The 24,210-nt window shown below is 41.3% G+C and overlaps 1 long non-coding RNA gene across 1 annotated transcript in view; it reads left to right on the forward strand.

Moving 5' to 3' along the window:
• Positions 1-24,210, forward strand: part of LOC138357172 (uncharacterized) — a 96,315-nt gene that overhangs the window by 6,435 nt on the left and 65,670 nt on the right. The window contains exons 2-3 of the long non-coding RNA XR_011224851.1: positions 17,943-18,052; positions 18,518-18,595. This is a non-coding gene — a long non-coding RNA (uncharacterized lncRNA). The remainder of the gene's footprint in view (positions 1-17,942; positions 18,053-18,517; positions 18,596-24,210) is intronic.

Raw genomic sequence — 24,210 nt, forward strand, 5'->3', positions numbered from 1 at the left:
TCGCTAAGATTTCGGGCAGCACATCATTATGAATGAAGTACTTACACATTTCATTATGCAACTTTAATAAAGTTGTCCTTCAGCATTTTGTGGTGTTCAGCTACCCTTATCTTCTGTATGTTCCTCACATTACCAGTATACACAAACATTGACATGTAGGGATATAGACTCTCAGGTAAGTTAGTAATTTAAATGCACAGTAGCAGTCCTAGGCGTTCAATCCCCGACCGCCGTCCAAGTGGTTTGGCACCATTCCTCCCCATCCCATCCCAAATCCTTATCCTGATTCCTTCCCAGTGTTAAATAGTTGTAATGAACAGGCACTATATATATATATATATATATATATATATATATATATATATATATATATATATATATATATATATATATTGATGTGTGTATTTGTGTAGGTGATTAGATATGTATGTGTATGTATATATGTATACGTATATACGTATATATATATATATATATATATATATATATATATATATATATATATATATATATATATATATATATATATATATATATATATATATATATATATATATATATATATATATATATTGATGTGTGTATTTGTGTAGGTGATTAGATATGTATGTGTATGTATATATGTATACGTATATACGTATATATATATATATATATATATATATATATATATATATATATATATATATATATATACATTATATATACACCAATATATATATATATATATATATATATATATATATATATATATATATATATATATATATATATATATATTCAGATTCAGATTCAGATGTTTATTCAGGTAAGGTATATACATACAAGTGATGTTACATTAATGGATTGATATATAGATAGAGCTAGTACATACAATGCCTAAAGCCACTATTACGCAATGCGTTTCGGGCAAGAAAAACATAAATATCTAGAACTTAATACTAATTGAGCATAAAGAATAAAAAGTGTTGAGAACAAATACAAATAAAGATAGAAAAAGGGGGAACATGACTGAAAAAGCAGCACAAATACAATAGGTTGACAAACTGTTGATTAAAAAAAAAAAAAAAAAAAAAAGAATAAAAAAAAAAAAATAAAAAAAAAAAAAAATAACAGACATGGGTTGACAATAGAGGAGTGAGGTAGATTACAGGGAATTTATTAGATAGTGTTTAGTTTTTATCTTAAACTGGTTGAGAGAGGTACAGTCTTTAACATGGTTGGGAAGGTCATTCCACATTCTGGGCCCCTTGATTTGCAGAGCATTTCTAGTTTGATTAAGACGTACTCTAGGAATATCAAAACTGTATTTATTTCTGGTGTGGTGCTCATGGGTTCTGTTACAACCTTCTATGAAGCTTTTAAGATCAGGATTGGCATTATAGTTTAGCGTTTTATATATGTATAATACACATGAGAGAATGTGCAGTGACTTAATATCTAACATATTCAGAGATTTGAGTAGGGGTACCGAGTGATGTCTGGGGCCAGAGTTGGATATTGTTCTAATAGCAGCTTTGTGTTGGGTAATTAGAGGACGTAAGTGATTTTGGGTAGTAGAACCCCAAGCACAAATACCATAGTTTAGATAAGGGAGTAATAGAGAGTCACCAGGGCAGGGCGTGGTACATAATATCTGATCTTAGAAAGAATGCCCACAGTTTTTGAAACTTTTTTTGATATATTTAGAATGTGTCCCTGGAAATTCAGCTTGTGGTCAATGAGAATGCCAAGGAATTTGCCATCTAATTTGTTACAAATTTGGGTATTGTTTATTTTGAGATTTATATGACTAGAGGATTTATTGCCAAACAGAATATATAAAGTTTTGTCAATGTTAAGGGTGAGTTTGTTGGCAGTTAGCCAAAGATGGACTTTATTTAGCTCAGTATTTACTGTGGCATTTAGAGCAAGAGGGTCAGGACTGGAGTAAATGAAGGTTGTGTCGTCAGCAAATAGAATTGGTTTGAGGTGTTGGGAGGCATTTGGAAGGTCATTAATGTAGATGAGAAAGAGGAGAGGGCCAAGTATGCTGCCCTGAGGAACACCAATGTTGATGGGTAGGGTGGGAGAAATTGTATTATTCACAGAAACATATTGGAGCCTGTCAGTAAGGTAGGACTCGAGGTATTGTAGGGAGTGTCCTCTGACTCCATAATGATGTAATTTAAGAAGAAGGTTATGGTGGTTGACAGTATCAAAAGCTTTATGCAGGTCCACAAATAACCCAACAGGGAACTCCTTTTTATCAAGAGCTGTATGAATCGAGTTAAGCATACTAATAAGTGCATCGTTAGTGCTTTTTTTGGGTCTGAAGCCATATTGGCAAGGGCTAAGTATATTGAGTTTGGCTAGATATGAGTAAAGCTGCTTATATATAAGTTTTTCAAAAATTTTTGACAAGTTTGGCAGGATTGATATAGGTCTGTAGTTGTTAACATCTGTGGGGTCACCACATTTGTGGGGACCCCACAGGCGTCACGCGTCACAGGCGTCGTGACCCCACAGGCGTCACAGGCGTCGTAACGAGGCGTTACTCTCGCTTTTTTTAGAATATCTGGAAAGGTTTGGAGTTCAAGTGACTTGTTGATGAGCAAAGCAATAGCAGGGGCTAAAGATCTGGAGGCTTTTTTGTAAATTAAAGTTGGTATCTCCTCAAGGGCACCAGACTTGGTTGTAAGGGAAAGGATTATCTCATTGACGTCAGTGGAGTTAATAGGCTTTAGGTACAGAGACTGTGGATAGTTACCTGTAAGATAGTCCTTAATGTCAGTACTGGAAGATGGAATATCATTTGCAAGGGATGAACCAATGGAAGAGAAGAACCTATTGAACTCAATAGCAGAATCAGAGGCTGAAAGCTGACCATCGTTATTAGACAGGAGAGTCGGTTTGTTATTTAAAGATTTCTTTGATCCCAATATTTGTGAAATTGTGCTCCAAGTTTGTTTAATGTTGCTCTTTATTTGAGTAAATTTATCTTCGTAGTATTTAGTTTTGGCTCGTCTAATTATCTTAGATAGCAATAATGAGTAATTCTTTGAGAATTCTTTGGAGACAATTCCTAACCTATACTTTTTCTCAAGGTCGTGTTTTTTGTTAATGGATTTCAGTATTCCCTTTGTAAGCCAAGGATTGTTAAGCCTTTTGCTTGTGACTTGTTTTGTAAGCCTAGGACAGTGGGTGTTATAAAGGCTAAGAGTTGTTTGTAGAAAAGATTGCACTGCTAGGTTGATGTCCCCTATGTTACCTAACTCAGACTCCCAGTTGACATTATCAGCAGCAGTTATAAAATTGTTTATAGCAGTTTCATTGTGCAGCCTAAAGCTTAACTCCCTTGTTTCTAGAGGTGGTGTGCTAATGTTAGTTAAGAGAAATGTGGGGTAGTGGTCTGTAGTGCTATCGGTGATTATACCTGAAGTAAGCGGAGAGGTTATGTTGGTCCAGATGTGATCTAGAGTCGTGGCAGTGCTATCAGTGATTCTAGTAGGTCTAGTGATTAAGGGTATGAGGAAGCAGGAATTCATACAGTTGAGGAAGCTAACAGCAGTAGGGTGTTCTGGCTCGCAGAGGTCAATATTAAAGTCCCCTGCGATAATTAGGTGGTTTTTGTTCAGTCTGTTATCAAGTATTAGATTTCTAAGGTTTGAGTTGAATTCAGACACATCAGTGTTGGGAATTCTATAGACTGCACCCACAGACAGGACAGACTTTCAGGTTCCTATTTACTGCAAGGTGAATAGAGGCATTAGTCTGTGTATGTTTGTGTCTTTGTGTGTGTGTGTATGTGTACGTGTTTGTGTGTATACTCACCTAGTTGTGGTTGCGGGGCTTGAGCTCTGGCTCTTTGGTCCTACCTCTCAACTGGCAATCAACTGTCAATGTACAGATTCCTGAGCCTACTGGGCTCTATCATATCTGCATTTGAAACTGTGTATGGAGTCAGCCTCCACCACATCACTGCCTAATGCATTCCATCTATTAACTACTCTGACACTGAAAAAGTTCTTTCTAACATCCCAGTGGCTCATTTGGGTACTAAGTTTCCACCTGTGTCCCCTTGTTCGCCTACCACCCGTGTTAAACAGTTTATCTTTATGTACCCTATCAATTGCTCTGAGAATTTTGTAGGTAGTGATCATGTCTCCCCTTACTCTTCTGTCTTCTAGTGTCGTGAGGTGCTTTTCTTGCAGCCTTTCTTCGTAACTCATGCCTCTTAGTCCTGGGACTAGCCTATTGGCATACCACTAAACTTTTTCAAGCTTCGTCTTGTGCTTGACAAGGTGTGTGTGTGTGTGTGTGTGTGTGTGTGTGTGTACTCACCTAATTGTACTCACCTAATTGTGCTTGCGGGGGTTGAGCTCTGGCTCTTTGGTCCCGCCTCTCAACCGTCAATCAACTGGTGTACAGATTCCTGAGCCTATTGGGCTCTATCATATCTACATTTGAAACTGTGTATGGAGTCAGCCTCCACCACATCACTTCCTAATGCATTCCATTTACTAACTACTCTGACACTGAAAAAGTTCTTTCTAACGTCTCTGTGGCTCATTTGGGTACTCAGCTTCCACCTGTGTCCCCTTGTTCGCGTCCCACCAGTGTTGAATAGTTCATCCTTGTTTACCCGGTCGATTCCCCTGAGGATTTTGTAGGTTGTGATCATGTCCCCCCTTACTCTTCTGTCTTCCAGTGTCGTAAGGTGCATTTCCCGCAGCCTTTCCTCATAACTCATGCCTCTTAGTTCTGGGACTAGTCTAGTAGCATACCTTTGGACTTTTTCCAGCTTCGTCTTGTGCTTGACAAGGTACGGGCTCCATGCTGGGGCCGCATACTCCAGGATTGGTCTTACATATGTGGTGTACAAGATTCTGAATGATTCCTTACACAGGTTCCTGAACGCCGTTCTGATGTTAGCCAGCCTCGCATATGCCGCAGACGTTATTCTCTTTATGTGGGCTTCAGGAGACAGGTTTGGTGTGATATCAACTCCTAGATCTTTCTCTCTGTCTGTTTCATTAAGTCCTTCATCTCCTATTCTGTATCCTGTGCCTGGCCTCCTGTTTTCACTGCCTAGTTTCATTACTTTGCATTTACTCGGGTTGAACTTCAACAGCCATTTGTTGGACCATTCACTCAGTCTATCCAGGTCATCTTGTAGCCTCCTACTATCATCCTCTGTTTCAATCCTCCTCATAATTTTTGCATCGTCGGCAAACATTGAGAGGAACGAATCTATACCCTCTGGGAGATCATTTACATATACCAGAAACAGTATAGGTCCAAGGACTGACCCCTGCGGGACTCCACTTGTGACGTCTCGCCAATCTGAGACCTCACCCCTCACACAGACTCGTTGTCTCCTGTTGCTTAGGTACTCCTCTATCCACCGGAGTACCTTCCCTCTCACTCCAGCCTGCATCTCCAACTTTTGCACTAGCCTCTTGTGTGGCACTGTATCAAAGGCTTTCTGACAATCCAAAAATATGCAGTCTGCCCACCCTTCTCTTTCTTGCCTTATTTTTGTTGCCTGGTCGTAGAATTCAAGTAACCCCGTGAGGGTTACTGCCATCCCTGAACCCATGTTGATGCTGTGTTACAAAGTTCCTTCGCTCCAGATGCTCCACTAGTTTTTTTTCGCACAATCTTCTCCATCAGCTTGCATGGTATGCAGGTTAGGGACACTGGCCTGTAGTTCAGTGCCTCCTGTCTATCCCCTTTCTTGTATATCGGGACTACGTTAGCTGCTTTCCAAATATCTGGCAGTTCCCCTGTTGCCAGTGATTTGTTATACACTATGGAGAGTGGTAGGCTCAGTTCTCTTGCTCCTTCCTTTAGAACCCAAGGGGAGATTCCATCTGGGCCTATAGCCTTCGTCACGTCCAACTCTAGTAAACACTTCCTTACTTTCCCACTGGTAATCTCAAACTCTTCCAGTGGTTCCTGGTTAGCTATTCCCTCACTTACCTCTGGAATTTCTCCTTGCTATAAGGTGAAGACCTCCTGGAATTTCTTATTCAATTCCTCACACACTTCCTTGTCATTTGTAGTGAATCCTTCCGCCCCTATCCTTAATCTCATAACCTGTTCCTTTACTGTTGTTTTTCTCCTAATGTGGCTATGCAACAATTTAGGCTGAGTCTTTGCCTTGCTTGCGATGTCATTTTCGTATTGTCTTTCTGCCTCTCTTCTCATCCTGACATATTCATTCCTGGCATTCTGGTATCTTTCTCTGCTCTCCAGTGTCCTGTTATTCCTATAGTTTCTCCATGCCCTTTTACTTTGCTGCTTAGCTAGCCTACATCTTTGATTAAACCATGGGTTTCTCATCTTCATTTCTCTGTTTTCCTTTTGGACTGGGACAAACTTGTTTGCTGCGTCCTTGCACTTCTGCGTGATGTAATCCATCATATCTTGGGCCGTCTTTCCCCTGAGCTCTGTTTCCCATGCTATATCTGTTAGGAATTTTCTTATCCCCTCATAGTTTCCCTTTCGGTATGCTAACCTTTTGGTTTCGGTATCCCTCCTCGAGTTCAATAACCCTTCTTCAATCAAGTACTCAAACACCAGTACACTGTGGTCGCTCATTCCTACTGGGTCCTCAAAACCGATTTCTCTTATGTCGGAGTCGTTCAGAGTGAAGACTAGGTCGAGTCTCGCTGGTTCGTCATTGCCTCGCATCCTTGTGGGTTCTCCGACATGCTGGGTTAAAAAGTTGCTTGTCACCACCTCCAATAGTTTGGCTCTCCACGTATCCTCGCCTCCATGCGGTTCCTTGTTCTCCCAGTCAATCTTTCCGTGATTGAAGTCGCCCATGATGAGCAGGTGGGATCTATTTCTACAGGCAGCAGAGGCTGCCCTCTCAATTATAGTGTTAACTGCCTTGTTGTTGTTTTCATACTCTTGACTGGGTCTCCTGTCATTTGGTGGAGGGTTGTATATTACTGCTACTACTATTCTTGGTCCTCGCATTGTTATGGTGCCTGCTATGTAGTCTCTGAACTCCTCACAGCCCAGGATGGCCATCTCCTTAAAACTCCATTCCCTTCTCATGAGTAGGGCCACTCCGCCTCCTCCCCTACCTTCCTTCTCTTTCCTTATTACTGTATACTCCTGGGGAAACACGGCATTCGTTATGATTCCAGAGAGTTTTGTTTCAGTGAGTCCGATTACATCTGGGTTAACTTCCTGTGCTCTTTCCCTTAGTTCACTTGTCTTGCTTGTGATCCCATCTATGTTCGAGTACATCACCCTGAAACTGACTCTCTTCTGCTTTTCTAGGGGGGACCTTTGCGATCTGGGGTGAGTGGGAGCTGGGGGGACCTGGCACGGGGGGATTGGTGGAGGAAGGAGGGCTTGGGGTGGTGGGGGAGAGGGGGAGGGTACAGGGGGTGGATAAGAGGGGGAGGGTACAGGGGGTGGATAAGAGGGGGAGGGTACAGGGGGTGGATAAGAGGGGGAGGGTACAGGAGGTGGGTAAGAGAGGGAGGGTTGGGGAAGCATAGGGGAGGAGAGGCTGTGGGGGATAGGGGAGATGGGGGGGCTTGGGGGGAGAGAAAAGGGTGGAGGGCTTGGGGGGCGTGGGGGAAAAGGGAGGGCTGAGGTGGGTGAAGAAGAGGGGAGGGTTTAGGGGAGTGGGGGAGAGGGGAAGACTTAGGTGGGGTGGGGGAGAGTGGGGGGCTTAGGGGGGAGGGGGGGAAGGGAGGGCATGGGGGTGGGAGAGACGGGAAGGCATGTGGGAGAAGGGAGGGGATGGGGGAGAAGGGAGGTCCTGGGGAGAGGGGTGAGGGGGAGAAGGGGGGTGAGTGGGGGGAGGGGGGTGGGTGGGGGGAGGGTGCCCTAGGTGGGTACTTAGTGGGGGGCTGACAGGGGATGGGGCGGGTTGGGTGTCTGTTGGGTAGAATGTGGGGGTGGTGCCCCAATCCCTGTGGCTGTTGCACTGTTTGAGGAGTGTGTGTGTGTGTACGTGTAATTACCTAAGTGTAATTACCTAAGTGTAGTTACAGGATGAGAGCTACGCTCGTGGTGTCCCGTCTTCCCAGCACTCTTTGTCATATAACGCTTTGAAACTACTGACGGTCTTGGCCTCCACCACCTTCTCACTTAACTTGTTCCAACCGTCTACCACTCTATTTGCGAAGGTGAATTTTCTTATATTTCTTCGGCATCTGTGTTTAGCTAGTTTAAATCTATGGCCTCTTGTTCTTGAAGTTCCAGGTCTCAGGAAGTCTTCCCTGTCGATTTTATCAATTCCTGTTACTATTTTGTACGTAGTGATCATATCACCTCTTTTTCTTCTGTCTTCTAGTTTTGGCATATTTAATGCTTCTAACCTCTCCTCGTAGCTCTTGCCCTTCAGTTCTGGGAGCCACTTAGTAGCATGTCTTTGCACCTTTTCCAGTTTGTTGATGTGCTTCTTAAGATATGGGCACCACACAACAGCTGCATATTCTAGCTTTGGCCTAACAAAAGTCATGAACAATTTCTTTAGTATATCGCCATCCATGTATTTAAATGCAATTCTGAAGTTAGAAAGCATTGCATAGGCTCCTTGCACAATATTCTTAATGTGGTCCTCAGGTGATAGTTTTCTATCTAGAACCACTCCTAGATCTCTTTCTTTATCAGAATTCTTTAAAGATTTCTCACATAATATATAGGTTGTGTGGGGTCTATGTTCTCCTATTCCACATTCCATAACATGACATTTATTAACATTAAATTCCATTTGCCAAGTGGTGCTCCATATACTTATTTTGTCCAGGTCTTCTTGAAGGGCATGACAATCATCTAAATTTCTTATCCTTCCTATTATCTTAGCATCATCAGCAAACATGTTCATATAATTCTGTATACCACCTGGTAGATCATTTATGTACACAATAAACATCACTGGTGCAAGAACTGAACCCTGTGGTACTCCACTTGTGACATTTCTCCATTCCGATACATTGCCTCTGATTACTGCCCTCATTTTTCTATCAGTCAGAAAATTTTTCATCCATGATAGAAGCTTACCTGTCACCCCTCCAATATTTTCCAGTTTCCAGAACAACCTCTTATGTGGAACTCTGTCGAAAGCCTTTTTTAGGTCCAGATAGATGCAGTCAACCCAGCCATCTCTTTCCTGTAATATCTCTGTGGCCCGATCATAGAAACTGAGTAAATTCGATACACAGGATCTTCCTGATCGAAAACCATACTGTCTGTCTGATATTATATCATTTCTCTCCAGGTGTTCTACCCATTTAGTTTTGATTAGCTTTTCCAATACTTTCACTATTACACTTGTCAATGATACAGGTCTATAATTGAGGGGGTCTTCCCTGCTGCCACTTTTGTAGATTGGAACTATGTTAGCCTGTTTCCACACGTCTGCTACGATTCCTGTACACAGGGATGCCTGAAAGATCAGGTGAAGTGGAATGCTGAGCTCAGATGCACATTCTCTCAGAACCCATGGTGAAACGCCATCTGGGCCAGCTGCTTTGTTCCTCCCGAGCTCCTTTAGCATATTTTCCACTTCATCTCTAGACACCTCTATCCGCTCTATGTTGTTCTCTGGAATTCTTATTGTGTCTGGTTCTCTGAAGATTTCATTTTGTACAAACACACTTTGGAACTTTTCATTTAATGTTTCACACATTTCCCTTTCATTTTCCGTGAATCTGTTTCCCATTTTCAACCTCTGGATATTATCCTTTACCTGCAATTTGTTGTTTATGAATTTGTAGAATAGGCCCGGTTCTGTTTTACATTTATCTGCTATCCCTTTTTCAAAATTTCTTTCTGCCTCTCTCCTTACTGCTGTATAATTGTTTCTCGCATCTTTGTATCGCTGGTATGTTTGGGGGTTTGGCCTCTTCCTATACCGATTCCATTTTTGTGTCTTTTGGTCTCTTGCCCTCTCACAATTTCTGTCAAACCAATCCTGTTTTCTGGTCCTGCATCTCTGTTTTGGTATGAATGTTTGTGTGCCTTCCTCGTATATTTTTAAAAATTTGGCATACATTTCATTTACTTCCCTGCCTAGCAACAATTCTGTCCAATTACACTCATTAAAAAAATTTCGAAGTTCCCCATAGTTGCCTCTCTTTAAATCGAGTTTATCAACTGTTTCAATGTCCCCATTTTCTTCTAGATGATATCTTAAAGCATATTTAATGTCTAACAGGACGTGATCACTCTTTCCCAAGGGAGGAAGGTACTGGATGTCAAAAATCTCTTCTTCTTTCCTGGTGAATACTAGATCCAGTACTGACGGTATATCTCCTTCCCTCATTCGTGTGTGTGTACGTGTGTGTGTACGTGTGTACGTGTGTAACACACACGTACTTATGTGGTACGTATGTACAACATAATTGTAAGGCGTTTGCTGAATTAGAAAAGTCGGCTAGTAGTCCACCCTTAACGACACAATTAACTCATTACATAAAAAATACGTGGTTGTGCAACAGTGTGTGGGAATTGGGGAACTGGTGATCATTCAGACGACTGGTGAGGACCAACAATGACGTAGAAGGATGGCACCAGCGTCTGAATCAAAGGGCAGTGAGGGACAACTTGGCTTTATATATTTCAATCCCCTTACTGTACCGTGAGGCGTCCCTGATAACCTTGCAATACCAACTGGTTTCTGATCAAAAGCTAAAGTCCAGTCGCCGCAAGGGCAATAAAGAGAAACAGGAACATTTGTGGATCTTTGGGACCGTTACGAGGAAAAACAGATAAGCACCTCACAGTTCCTTAAGGAATGTTCGCGTTTTATCCCAGGAAGTGCCTGAACTAGAATTAGAAAACAGCAGTCTGTTTACTGGTTGTTATTTAACTTAAGTTAGTTGTAAATGATAATGTAAAAATAGCCACTGAGAACTGATGAGTTGCCCAAGACTTTTGCTCGTAAAGAGGGAATTGATTACAAACTTGGACTGCCTTTGAGCAGCCTGAGGGCAGCAATATCCCAGGAACATCAACTAAATTTCGGAGACTTGAGGCAAAGTAAAATTCACACCAGTTACTCCATCTATCATCATTCTATTATGCAGGAAGAACCGCACGTCTATGGGTCATCCAATAATGTTAGCAGACTTCTAGATGTTACCACTGCTAGGCTTAGGCTCGGCTACAAGTACCTCTGGGAGTTTGTAACATCTGCTGATGTAGATTTGACTAAATGTAAACTCTGTCAGCAGAACTATTCGCATACTTTGCGTCATTATATAATGGAATGTGAAAAAATCGCGGAATTTAGAGATAACACCATCAATAGTGTCCAAGAAATGTGTAAGTACTTCATTCATAATGATGTGCTGCTCGAAATCTTAGCGAAGTATCCAAAATTTGCTTACTGTAGGTAATGCATGCACATGACTGTAAAGCTGCCGCCCAGTTGGGTGGGTGTGCAGCAAGACTAGTAACTGTGTGACTCACCATAGATGTAAAGTGCCTTGTATAGTGACTGCTGTGAGCCTCTTGTTGATCACTTGTGACACAAAGATTATTGATGTGTGTATTTGTGTAGGTGATTAGATATGTATGTGTATGTATATATGTATACGTATATATATATGTACATGAATGTATGAGAGTGTGTACATGTATATATAATATTAATAATTTTGTAACTAGCGTCACAAATTGTTATTTGCTTAGCTAAACGAACTAGAGGGTTCAGTTCCTGAACCGATTATGTGCCTCTGTAATCCTTTACACCACCGCCCACGGGATGGGTATGGGGTGCATAACAAAGAAAGAAATTGAATTGAATTGGTCTGATTAAGACTTTATGACAATGTAATCTATGTTTTGCTCCACTACTAACTGGTTGAGTATGGGGTGCATAACAAATAATAGCCTCCTTCGGGGGCGCCTTGTTTCTAAACGTGTTAGTCTTAAATTTTTAATTTTTACTTTATTTTTTGTTTGTCATCTTTGCCTGTTTTATACTCTTAATTATTTGTTCTTAGTTAATCCCCTTGTCACTAAACCTAGGGCTTTTTATTTCCCTGTTAATATTAACCATTACTAAGCTAATTATCTTCAAGATCATTTTTTTTTTTTTTTTATGATTATTATTTTTTATTTTACATTTATATTGTCAGTCTCTACTGATTTTTTGTGTTTTATTTTATGTAACTTCTGTGTCCTCCCTGGCTATCTATTGGATCTTTATTTTACTTCTAAATTGTTACTATTTTATTGTATCTGCTCTTATTCTTGGGTTTTGCTTTATCGTGTATCTTGTATCGTGATCCCTCTGCATCTCTATGCACACTGATATTGATCCTGATCAAAATCTTCTGTCTCATATCTATACCAACCAGCACATTGATCATCATTATTGTAAGTATTTCACAGCACACCAGGCTAAAAACAAACTCCAAAATAGCACCTATCTATCAGTTTATAACCAAAATGTTAGATCACTTGGTAAACATTTTGACGATTTAAATGCACTACTCACATCACTAGGTACTAACCTATCGTTCATTATTTTAACAGAAACTTGGCTAAATAAAGACTATACCCAACTCTACAACTTAGCTGGTTATAAAGCCATTCATAACTGTAGGCCTAATAAAAAAGGTGGTGGCACAGCTATATATTACCGAGATACATTTATCTGCAACAGTGTTATTAGTGACAGAGATGACTACTGTGAATATACTTTTGCTCAGTTTACAATTAAATCCCTTAAATCCTCTTTGACTATTGGAGCCATCTATAGATTTCCTAATACTAACATAGCTTCTTTCTCAGACAACCTAAGGAATCTTATTATAAACAACAATCTCAACAAAAACCACATCATTCTGGGAGGAGACTTTAATATTGACCTGGGTCAACAAAACTGCTCTCAAGTTGACTATTTCCTTAACAGCATGAACTCTGTATGCTAATCCCCACTATCACCAGACCTACCCGAGTCACTCAAACATCAGCCACTACCTTGGACCACATATGGACAAACATAACAGCTCCCCTTGTATCTGGTATAATCTAAACAACTGACCACTATCCTACCTTTCTCATAGCTAACATGGACATAACACCACCAAAAAGCAAGAAACTTTCATTTAGGCTACACAGTGAATCAGCTTTAGACAATCTTACAGAGGCACTTCACAATATTAACTGGGATTCTGAATTCAATAATACCCATGATATAAATTCATTAGCTAACCTCTTCCTCTCCAAAACTCTAAGCCTCTACAACCTTCATTGTCCCCTTCTTACAAAGCAAGTAACTGACAAAAGATTAAACAATCCATGGCTCACAAGTGGCATTCTCAACTCACTCAACAAGAAACATGAATATGAAAAGAAAGTTAGGATTGGCCTAGTTTCAAAGGAAGTAGCTAAAAGGTACTCATCAATGCTTACCAGTATCATAAGAAAGGCAAAACTTGCATATTATGTGAATAGATTCAATGAAGCAAAAGGCAACATGAAAAACACTTGGAAAACTATCTCTAGTATCCTAGGAACTAAACAACACTCACATAACCAAATAAAACTCTACAAGGATGGGGATATACCGTCAACTGATTTAGAAATGGCAAATGAATTTAATAGTTTCTTTTCATCGGTCGGTGCCAATCTTGCCAGTAAAATCCCACAGACTCAGACACATATTAACACATATCTCTCAGGCAGCTATCTAAACTCTCTTCTCCTTTCACCAATCAGCCCGGCAGATGTTGTGTCCATCATACACTCTCTAAAAACCAAGGCAGGGAACACCAGTGAAATTCCGTCCATTGTGTACAAGAGAGCCTCCCATGCCCTTGCCCCACCCATAGCACTACTGTTCAACAAATCTATAGAGTGTCACACCTTCCCTAATATCCTAAAAAAAGCAAGAGTAACGCCAGTCCATAAAGGAGGCAATCCGACGGACATAAACAATTATAGACCAATATCAAATCTACCCATTCTATCAAAAATATTTGAAAAAATCATTTACAAACAGCTCTATTCCTACCTTGTAAAATTCGACATACTCAGCCCCTGCCAGTTTGGCTTCCGGTCCCAAAAGAGTACCAATGATGCAATCATTAGTCTCCTTGACATTATCTACTCAGCCCTTGACAAAAATGAGTTTCCGATTGGACTCTTCATTGACCTAAGAAAAGCCTTTGATACTGTTAATCACAACTACCTCTTACTTAAACTCCAGCATTATGGAATCCGAGGCCTTGCCCTTGACTACATCCGATCCTATCTTAGTGACAGACACCAATATGTAACCATCAATGATACAACTTCTTCCACTCTACCAATTACCGTTGGAGTGCCACAGGGCAGCATCTTAGGACCTCTTCTATTTCTTATATATATAAACGATCTGCCTAATGTCTCTAATATTCTCAAACCTATATTGTTTGCTGATGATACTACCCTTATCTACTCAAACCTCAACCCACATACACTAAATAATGTTGTGAATAATGAATTAAAAAAAGTCCACTTATGGATGTCAACGAACAAACTAACATTAAACATCGAAAAGACTTACTACATCTTATTTGGAAGCAAATCATCAAATGCAATTCAGCTACAGATAGACAACATTAACATCAGTAATAAAAATGATGGCAAGTTTCTTGGCCTATTCCTAGACAAGAGACTCAACTTCAGCACCCACATTCAACACATAACTAAGAAAGTCTCTAAGACAGTTGGTATACTCTCCAAAATCAGATATTATGTTCCTAACTCTGCTCTCCTCTCACTATATTATGCACTAATCTACCCCTATCTTAATTATGGTATCTGTGCATGGGGGTCTACCACTGCAAACCACCTTAAGCCCATCATCACACAGCAAAAATCTGCTATCAGAATAATAACTAACTCTGCTTTCAGACAACACTCAGCTCCCTTGTTTAAATCTCTAAACTTGCTAAATATTAACTCCCTCCACACATTCTCTTGTGTCAACTACATTTACAAAACCCTGTTCTTAAATGCAAACCATGCTCTGAAACTCTCCCTGGACAGATGTAATAGGACCCATTATCACCACACCAGAAATAAATATCTCTTTGATATCCCCAGGGTCAAACTTAATCTGTGTAAACACTCTATGCAAATTAAGGGACCTAGTCTATGGAACTCACTCCCTAGTGAATTGAAAACCTGTAAAACTTTTGCCTTATTTAAAAGCAAAACCAAGAAGTACCTAACTTCATCTATTTAGTTTCCTACACTGAGCTTTAAATTTGCTCTGTACCTAGTGGTACCCAATCTCCTAATTTTTATGTAATATCAAACAACCTTATCATTGTGTTCATTGCTGTCTTCCTTTATGTGCTAGCCATATGCTGTATTGTGACTACCAATTTTTGTCAACTACCATTCAAGCTGTCATTGCAATCAATCTTATATTGTTTCTGCTGTATTGTGCCTACCAATTTGTTGTCAACTACCATTTTAAGCTGTCATTGCAATCAATCATAGCTACCTATGTGCTTTAATATACTGTACCTATAATTTTCTCTCATCTTTTTTTTTCATTCCATGTAATCTGTTATCATTTTTTTGTCTATAAATTTTGCAAGTATTTACCTCCTTAAAATTTTCTTAGATTAAGGACCTGCCCGAAACGCTGCGCGTGCTAGTGGCTTTACAAGACTGTAATTACCATAATTGTATCCTCACATTCCTTATGTACATTCTTGTATATGCATAAATAAATAAATAAATAAATAAATAAAATCCTTTAATCTCAAATCTTGCTACAATGTACCTTCTTAATATATGTTATGTACTCTCGCAACCCAATGTACCTTCTTGTATATAAATAAAAGATTTCAACTGTAAGGGGGGTATGGTTTGCACCTTGTTATTCTAATAATGGATAAATAATTCTAATAATGGAAGCGCTAATTATATGAACAAGTGCCATGTATTTATTCAGACGAGAACAGCAGCGAACACAAACCAGCGCATATACGAACGGAATGGTTTGTATGTACAAACTTCTCAGTGAACGAAGTTGTTTCTAGCCCGGTATCCGAAATTGCAGTATACGACTTGACCAGTCCCCGTGGTGGTGTATTGAGAGGTGAGGGGCAGTGCTGGTGTATTGAGAGGTGAGGGGCAGTGCTGGTGTATTGAGAGGTGAGGGGCAGTGGTGGTGTATTGAGAGGTGAGGGGCAGTGGTGGTGTATTGAGAGGTGAGGGGCAGTGGTGGTGTATTGAGAGGTGAGGGGCAGTGGTGGTGTATTGAGAGGTGAGGGGCAGTGGTGGTGTATTGAGAGGTGAGGGGCAGTGGTGGTGTATTGAGAGGTGAGGGGCAGTGGTGGTGTATTGAGAGGTGAGGGGCAGTGGTGGTGTATTGAGAGGTGAGGGGCAGTGGTGGTGTATTGAGAGGTGAGGGGCAGTGGTGGTGTATTGAGAGGTAAGGGGCAGTGGTGGTGTATTGAGAGGTGAGGGGCAGTGGTGGTGTATTGAGAGGTGAGGGGCAGTGGTGGTGTATTGAGAGGTGAGGGGCAGTGGTGGTGTATTGAGAGGCGAGGGGCAGTGCTGGTGTATTGAGAGGTGAGGGGCAGTGGTGGTGTATTGAGAGGTGAGGGGCAGTTGTGGTGTATTAGGAGGTGAGGAGCAGTGGTGGTGTATTGAGAGGTGAGGGACAGTGGTGGTGTATTAAGAGGTGAGGAGCAGTGGTGGTGTATTGAGAGGTGAGGGGCAGTGGTGGTGTATTGAGAGGTGAGGAGCAGTGGTGGTGTATTGAGAGGTGAGGGGCAGTGGTGGTGTATTAAGAAGTGAGGAGCAGTGGTGGTGTATTGAGAGGTGAGGGGCAGTGGTGGTGTATTAAGAGGTGAGGAGCAGTGGTGGTGTATTGAGAGGTGAGGAGCAGTGGTGGTGTATTGAGAGGTGAGGAGCAGTGGTGGTGTATTGAGAGGTGAGGAGCAGTGGTGGTGTATTGAGAGGTGAGGAGCAGTGGTGGTGTATTGAGAGGTGAGGGGCAGTGCTGGTGTATTAAGAGGTGAGGAGTAGTGGTGGTGTGTTGAGAGGTGAGGGGCAGTGGTGGTGTATTAAGAAGTGAGGAGCAGTGGTGGTGTATTGAGAGGTGAGGGGCAGTGGTGGTGTATTAAGAGGTGAGGAGCAGTGGTGGTGTATTGAGAGGTGAGGAGCAGTGGTGGTGTATTGAGAGGTGAGGAGCAGTGGTGGTGTATTGAGAGGTGAGGAGCAGTGGTGGTGTATTGAGAGGTGAGGAGCAGTGGTGGTGTATTGAGAGGTGAGGGGCAGTGCTGGTGTATTAAGAGGTGAGGAGTAGTGGTGGTGTGTTGAGAGGTGAGGGGCAGTGGTGGTGTATTGAGAGGTGAGGGGCAGTGCTGGTGTATTGAGAGGTGAGGCCCAGTGGTGGTGTATTGAGAGGTGAGGAGCAGTGGTGGTGTATTGAGAGGTGAGGGGCAGTGGTGGTTATTGAGAGGTGAGGGGCAATGGTGGTGTATTGAGAGGTGAGGGGCAGTGCTGGTGTATTGAGAGGCGAGGGGCAGTGCTGGTGTATTGAGAGGTGAGGGGCAGTGGTGGTGTATTGAGAGGTGAGGGGCAGTGGTGGTGTATTGAGAGGTGAGGGCCAGTGGTGGTGTATTGAGAGGTGAGGGGCAGTGGTGGTGTATTGAGAGGTGAGGGGCAGTGGTGGTGTATTGAGAGGTGAGGGCCAGTGCTGGTGTATGGAAAGGCGAGGTACTGTGCTGCACATACAGTATATAAAAACAGCATAATATTTTAATCACAAGCAGGGTTTCCTAATGGCTCCTTGAGACTTATGTGCAAAGTACTTAACCCAGTTATAAGTTCCAAATCATGTGTGTCATATTATTAAACATCTCTTTAGAAAGCTGATTTATGTTATTTCTTAGTGTTCACTACTACTAGGTAATGATAAATATATATCTCACTGATATATTATTAATTATATTCAGCTATTGCAGATGATTTTGATGCTGCAAACCAGAGATGCATAGCTGCGGAAGGCACGTCTGAAGTGGAAACTTAAAACGAAGCTTCAGATATGAAGCAAAGAATGCCAAGAATAACAAATGTAAGCATTGAAAACCTAGTTCAGTAATGAAAAAATTTCACAAAATTGACATACTGTGCATTATTTCATCTCATTGTCAATCATATTTAATGATTTTTTTTTTATGGAGTAATCTTTGCTATGTTGATAGTGCTCGTTGTGTGTCTGCAGGTGCATTCATTGTGTGTATGATGCCTGGTGTTAAAGTATTATTTCTTACTCGTTCATGCTCTCATTTAGATGTTTGGCCTCGATGAGGTTCAGTCTTGTGACTGGTGTGTGGCACGTTTCTGTTGAAATGTAGTCTTTTCGAGACTACATTTCAAATATTGCTTAACATACATGGCTACTCCCTCTCCTTGTCTAATATATCTATTTGTGTGAAATAGATTAAATCCATTTATTTGATATTCATCTAATAGTTCTCTATTTTCTACATTCGTCCATGTTTTGGTAAGTGCAATAATATGAATTGTTTCATTGCAGATAAGAGATTCCAGATCGTTCCAGATTTCCGAAGTACTGAAACGCACACCATACAGGCTTGGTGGATCTCGGTGCAAGGTAAAATAATTTATTTACTTGTACAGTATATATTTTTAGCTAATTATCAGTATATAAAACCACAGTACTTAATTTTATCAGTGTCAAAGACACAATTACATCTTACTCATAAATACTATTATATACCTCACTTGTGGTAACATATACACACATTAAGTGTATTATGCAGCATTATCTGTAATCAACTGATTTTCAGAGCTGCTCATTACAAAATACTCTTTTAAAAAAGTGTTTCTTAGCAATAGGAGCATTTCATTACAATATATCCATAATCAACTATATCAAACCCTATTACAGGTAAAACCAGTAGGCATTCTACTGTATTTTATCAAACCCCTATTAGAATAATAGATCTTGTAATGATTTTGCAAAAATAGTGCCATTTACTATTTTTAAATTATTATTAAAAAATTTACCGATATGGTGCATTCGGATGACAAACCAAATTTTTCACTTTTGACAATTGAGCACCTGCTACATCCAGATTCCCGGGAGGAAAGGAAGGACGATCTTTGGAATCATTACCTAAGTAGACAGGAAAGTTCATTTATCAATATTAACATTATACATATTTTGATCAAAATAGAAAATATCACGGAAACTCCAAAACTCGGAAAAATCCAGATGACATCTATAAACAAATCTCCTTTTCCTAGTTCTGCATCTCTCCTTTGGAATAAATTTTGTTGTGCCTTTATCATATATTTCACAAAACTTGACATACATCTCATTTACTTCATGTCCTAACAGCAAGTGTTTGTCAAATTCCTTAAGGAAATATCTGAGTTCCCCATAATGACTTTTCCACAAATCAGGTTTTTCAACTGCTTCAAGCTTATTTTCTAACAGATTATAATGCATTGCATACTTTATTCCCAAAAAGACATGGTCACTTTTACCCAAGGGAGAGAGGTACTGAATGATAAATACCTCTTCCTCTTGTAAATATAACATCCAGAATGGAGGGAACATCCCCTTCCCTCATCCTCGTAGCTTGTTTAACATGTAGAAACATGAATGTTTACAGGATGAGGTTTACAAATCTACAAGTCCAAAAATCCTCTGTTCTAGCTTAGCAAAGCTTAGCTTAGCCTACTATATTGAACTTTAACTTTATAACAAAACCAATCAAAAGGGTTTGCAATAATATTAGTTGAAAAATTGTACCAGTTTTTGTTTTTAAGTGTTAATAGTAAAAATGCTTATGTTTTTATTGTTAAATTTCAAAGTAATATCAGTTTGAAGACGTTTAAGAATAAATATGGCTAGGTCCCTTTAGTGTATAAATGTATATTATCCACCAAAAAATTCACACACACAAAAATTGTTATTTGTAACTTATAAACTTTTTCTAGTATGTGTCCTGAAGTAAATTTCTATCAAACCTCACTGGAAAATTCATTGGGGTTGTATGTTTATTGTTAGTATGATATACAGTCTACTGATCAATTGAACTAGGTACTATTTATCATCCGAATGCACCAATATGTCTTCATTCTTCCCAGATGAAGGAACTGGGTAATGTTCATCATCTGAATGCACCATCTGCAATGCATCATCTGAATCCTTTCCCACACTCATGACACACGGGAGGTTTATCAGCTGTATGCACAATCCTGTGAGCTTTTATAAGTCGCAGACGATTGAATCCCTTGCCACACTCAGGATATTCACGAGGTTTATCATCCGTATGCACAGTCATGTGACTTATTGTACTGGAACGTTTCCCAAATCAACAGATAATTTTAAGTTGGCCTGGTTGGTCTGTGAGCTCGGTTTGTCCGGCACTTATAATATTAATATTTAAGAACATAAGAACAAAGGCAACTGCAGAAGGCCTATTGGCCCATACGAGGCAGCTCCTATTTATAATCACCCAATCCCACTCATATACTTGTCCAACCCGCGCTTGAAACAATCGAGGGACCCCAACTATAGCACGTTACGCGGTAATTGGTTCCACAAATCAACAACCCTGTTACTGAACCAGTATTTACCCAAGTCTTTCCTAAATCTAAACTTATCCAATATTTATTACACGTATAATATTTGACTGGCAGTCTGTCCATGCAAGGATCTTGGTTTCTTAGATTTGCCAACAATTGCACACGTGATTCTGTCTGTGCCGTCGGCATTCGCACACATCATGGCCAAGAGCCTGTCCTTGTTGACCTTACGTCCTGGCACACAACCCTCACTTCTCATTGCTAGAGATTTTTCTGGTAAACTCCTCCAATACAACCCAGTTTCATCTGCATTATAAATTTGATACAAATATAAATTATTTGCCACAATGTATGCTCTTAATTTGTTTAAATGGTTCTACACTGCTTTCATCTACACTAAATTTTTCACCGAAAATTTTCCTCTTCACAATATTGTGCCTACCCTTGAACCTTGCAACCCACCCTTCACTCGCTTCGAAATCCTTTATTCCAAGGCTTGCAGCAAACCTGCTTGCAGCATTTTGTATTTCTGGCTGCAAATTGTCAGGCCAGCTGTGCAGTGCTGAGCAAACCACTTGTACATAGCCTCATCCACTTTTCATAGTCTTTCTACCACACCCTCTGCTAGTGCTTGCACCTTCACTTTTACAGGTTGAAATGAATTTTATAAGTTTCTCTTTTTGTTTCCTTATATCAGAAACAGTACTAGTGCCTATATTAAATTCCTTGGCAACACTTGAGGTCGCCCGGCCGTTTTCACAAAGTTGTATAACACATAGCTTGTCCTTAATTGTTAGGACATCCTTCTTCCTCTTAACACCTCCAGAACGATTCATGCTGCTACCAGACATAGTCTTGGTCAAAAATGTTCAAAGTTACTATGAAAATAAAAAAGTTATTTAAAAAAATATTTCACTAATGGCGCAGCACTGTGGTGTAACACGAGGGTAGAGAGCACATGGCTTGACCAGGCCTGGATGGGTCCAGTCGGGGCAGGGAGGAGGCACGTTACGTAGGCCGCCAGCAGGAAAAAAAAAAACATTTTTGAAGGAAACTTCAGCCTGTGCAAATTGTTTTTAGGAAACTTGTATGGTATTTTTTATTACATAATTACTAATATTTCTTTTGACTTTGGCTATGATGAATTGTTCTAAAATCGATGGTAACTCCTGTACTGTAGTGTATAGGCCGCTCCCCCATCCAACCCTTATCCCCCCTGGTGGTCCCTCCCAATGCTCCCCTCTCTCTCGACACCACCCACCCACCCCACACCCTCCTACACCATGCGCCTCGAGCCACAGGCAGACGGGATTAATACGGTACGGCCTGCCTCATGGTTTTCTTATACGGACAATTCCATGATTATCCGGCTGACTGTCCAGATAGTGTAACATCGGCAGCAAATTAACCGGCTCTGATATTTTATCCGGCTAAACCAAATACAAATACAAATATTTATTCAGGTAAAGTATATACATACAGGGTAAGATACAAAAGTTGATGGATTTATAGATAGAGCTAGTACATACAATGCCTAAAGCCACTATTATGCAAAGCGTTTCGGGCAGGAAAAACAAAGACTAAAACTTAACTCTAATTGAGATTAAAGTATAAATTGTGTTGAGAAAAACTAAGAAAAAAATGAAAAAGGGCGGGGGGAACATGGCAGAAAAAAAGCAAAAATACAATTTGGTCAACAAACAGCATTGTATAAAATCGTAGATCAGAAATACTACAGGAACAACTGTGGACATCCTCAAGAGGAAACTAGATTGTTTCCTTCAAGGAGTGCCGGACCAACCGGGCTGTGCTGGGTATGTGGGCCTGCAGGCCGCTCCAAGCAACAGCCTGGTGGACCAAACTCTCACAAGTCAAGTCTGGCCTCGGACCGGGCTTGGGGAGTAGAAGAACTCCCAGAACTCCATCAACCAGGTATCATGGGTTGACATTTAGGGGTGAGATAGGTTACATTAAGTTAATTAGGTAGCACTTAGTTTTAATCTAAAACTGGTTGGGAGAGGTACATGCAGTCTTTAACATAATTGGGAAGGTCTTTCCACATTCTGGGTCTCTTGATTTGTAAAGCATTTCTAGTTTGACTAAGTCGTACTCTTGGAATATCAAATAGGTATCTGTTTCTGGTGTGGTGCTCATGGGATCTGTTACAACCTTCTAGGAAGCTTTTAAGGTCCGGATTGACATTACAGTTCAGGGTTTTATATATATTAAATACACATGAGAGGATGTGCAGTGACTTAATATCTAACATATTCAGAGATTTGAGTAAGGGTACCAAGTGATGTCTGGGGCCAGAGTTAGATATTGTCTTAATAGGAGCTTTGTGTTGAGTAATTAGAGGATGTAAATGATTGAGTAGTAGAACCCCAAGCTCAAATACCATAGTAGAGATAAGGATAGATGAGAGAGTAATAGTGTGTCACCATGGCAGGGCGAGGTACATAATATCTGATCTTAGAAAGAATGCCAACAGTTTTTGAAACTTTTTCTGGGGGGAGCCCCGTCGGCTCCCCGGAGCTATCCCAGGCTGATATGCTAATGTCAGACTTTGGCATCAGTCATGTGTATGGAGTTCTTAGGCCTACCGGGGACCACGGCCAGAACCGGGCCCCCTCAGAGAGGCAAGGGGAGCAATGGCCTATAGAAGCCCCCGTGTAGTTGGAAGCATTCTATGTCTGCCATCGACCGGAACAGGCACCCAGAAAGGTAAGCGCCCCAAAACAAACCCCTATTCTGGTTAAAATTGCTACCTAAAACCGAACTAGTGGATAGAACTCCCCAACCGAAAACAAGCAAACAAGTGTGACGTCACACACTGCCGCGCCGCTGTCTGCGCAGCTCCCCCCTCCCCGGGAGGGGGAAGGGGGAGCCCCAGACCCCCCGCGCCGGCTACCCACACCTCAGTTCTTGAGGCTGATGCTATAGGCGATGGTCGTGTGCTCTGGCTCCGGTGTCGCTACTGCACTGTGCTTTGCGTGTGGTGTTAGTTTTGTGGGTGCGAGAGCCAGGAGTTATCTTCAGTACTCGGGCTGCATGCGCCTAGGGCTGCCTTCCCTAGGTGCCCTGTAAGTACTGCCCTTGGGGCTTGGGGCCACCTTCCACAGGCTCCTCGGGGTCTGCCTCTGCTGGTCCGTTTTACCTTTCGGTTTTTCGGCCGCCTGTTGGGCTCTTGGGTGTTCTGTTCTCCCTTGTTACCGGCAGGTAAGAGGCAGTTTGCACTGGTAGGGGCGCAGGGTGCTGCTCAGCTTGTATTTCCCGACATCGCGGCCGGCTCTGTTCCTTGGGGTTCGCTGTCCTCTTGCGGGGTTTTGTTTTTCTTTTTGTTTTTGCCTGGTGGGGGGTTCTGTTATTTTATTCAGTTTGTTTTTGCCCTTCCACTGTTCTCCTCGGTGGCGCCCCCTGCTAGGTCCCCGTGAGTGTACACGTCCCTGGGGTTCAGCTTTAGAAGTTTGCTTGGTAGTTTTGGGCGCCGGTTTGCAGCACCCTGCCTGGGACTACCTGAGCGCGAGTCCTCTTAAAGTAAACGCTCAGGACCCTGGGAATCCCCTAGGGGGCGCGTGGGTCCGATGGATGTGACCCCGGAGTCCCCACTCGCTGTGTGCGAGTTTGAGGGTTGCTCGGTCCCCTTGTCTCAGGGTGACCCTCATTGTT

This window comes from Procambarus clarkii, chromosome 76 (assembly GCF_040958095.1).
Source record: "Procambarus clarkii isolate CNS0578487 chromosome 76, FALCON_Pclarkii_2.0, whole genome shotgun sequence".
Classification (NCBI taxonomy): Eukaryota; Metazoa; Arthropoda; class Malacostraca; order Decapoda; family Cambaridae; genus Procambarus; species Procambarus clarkii.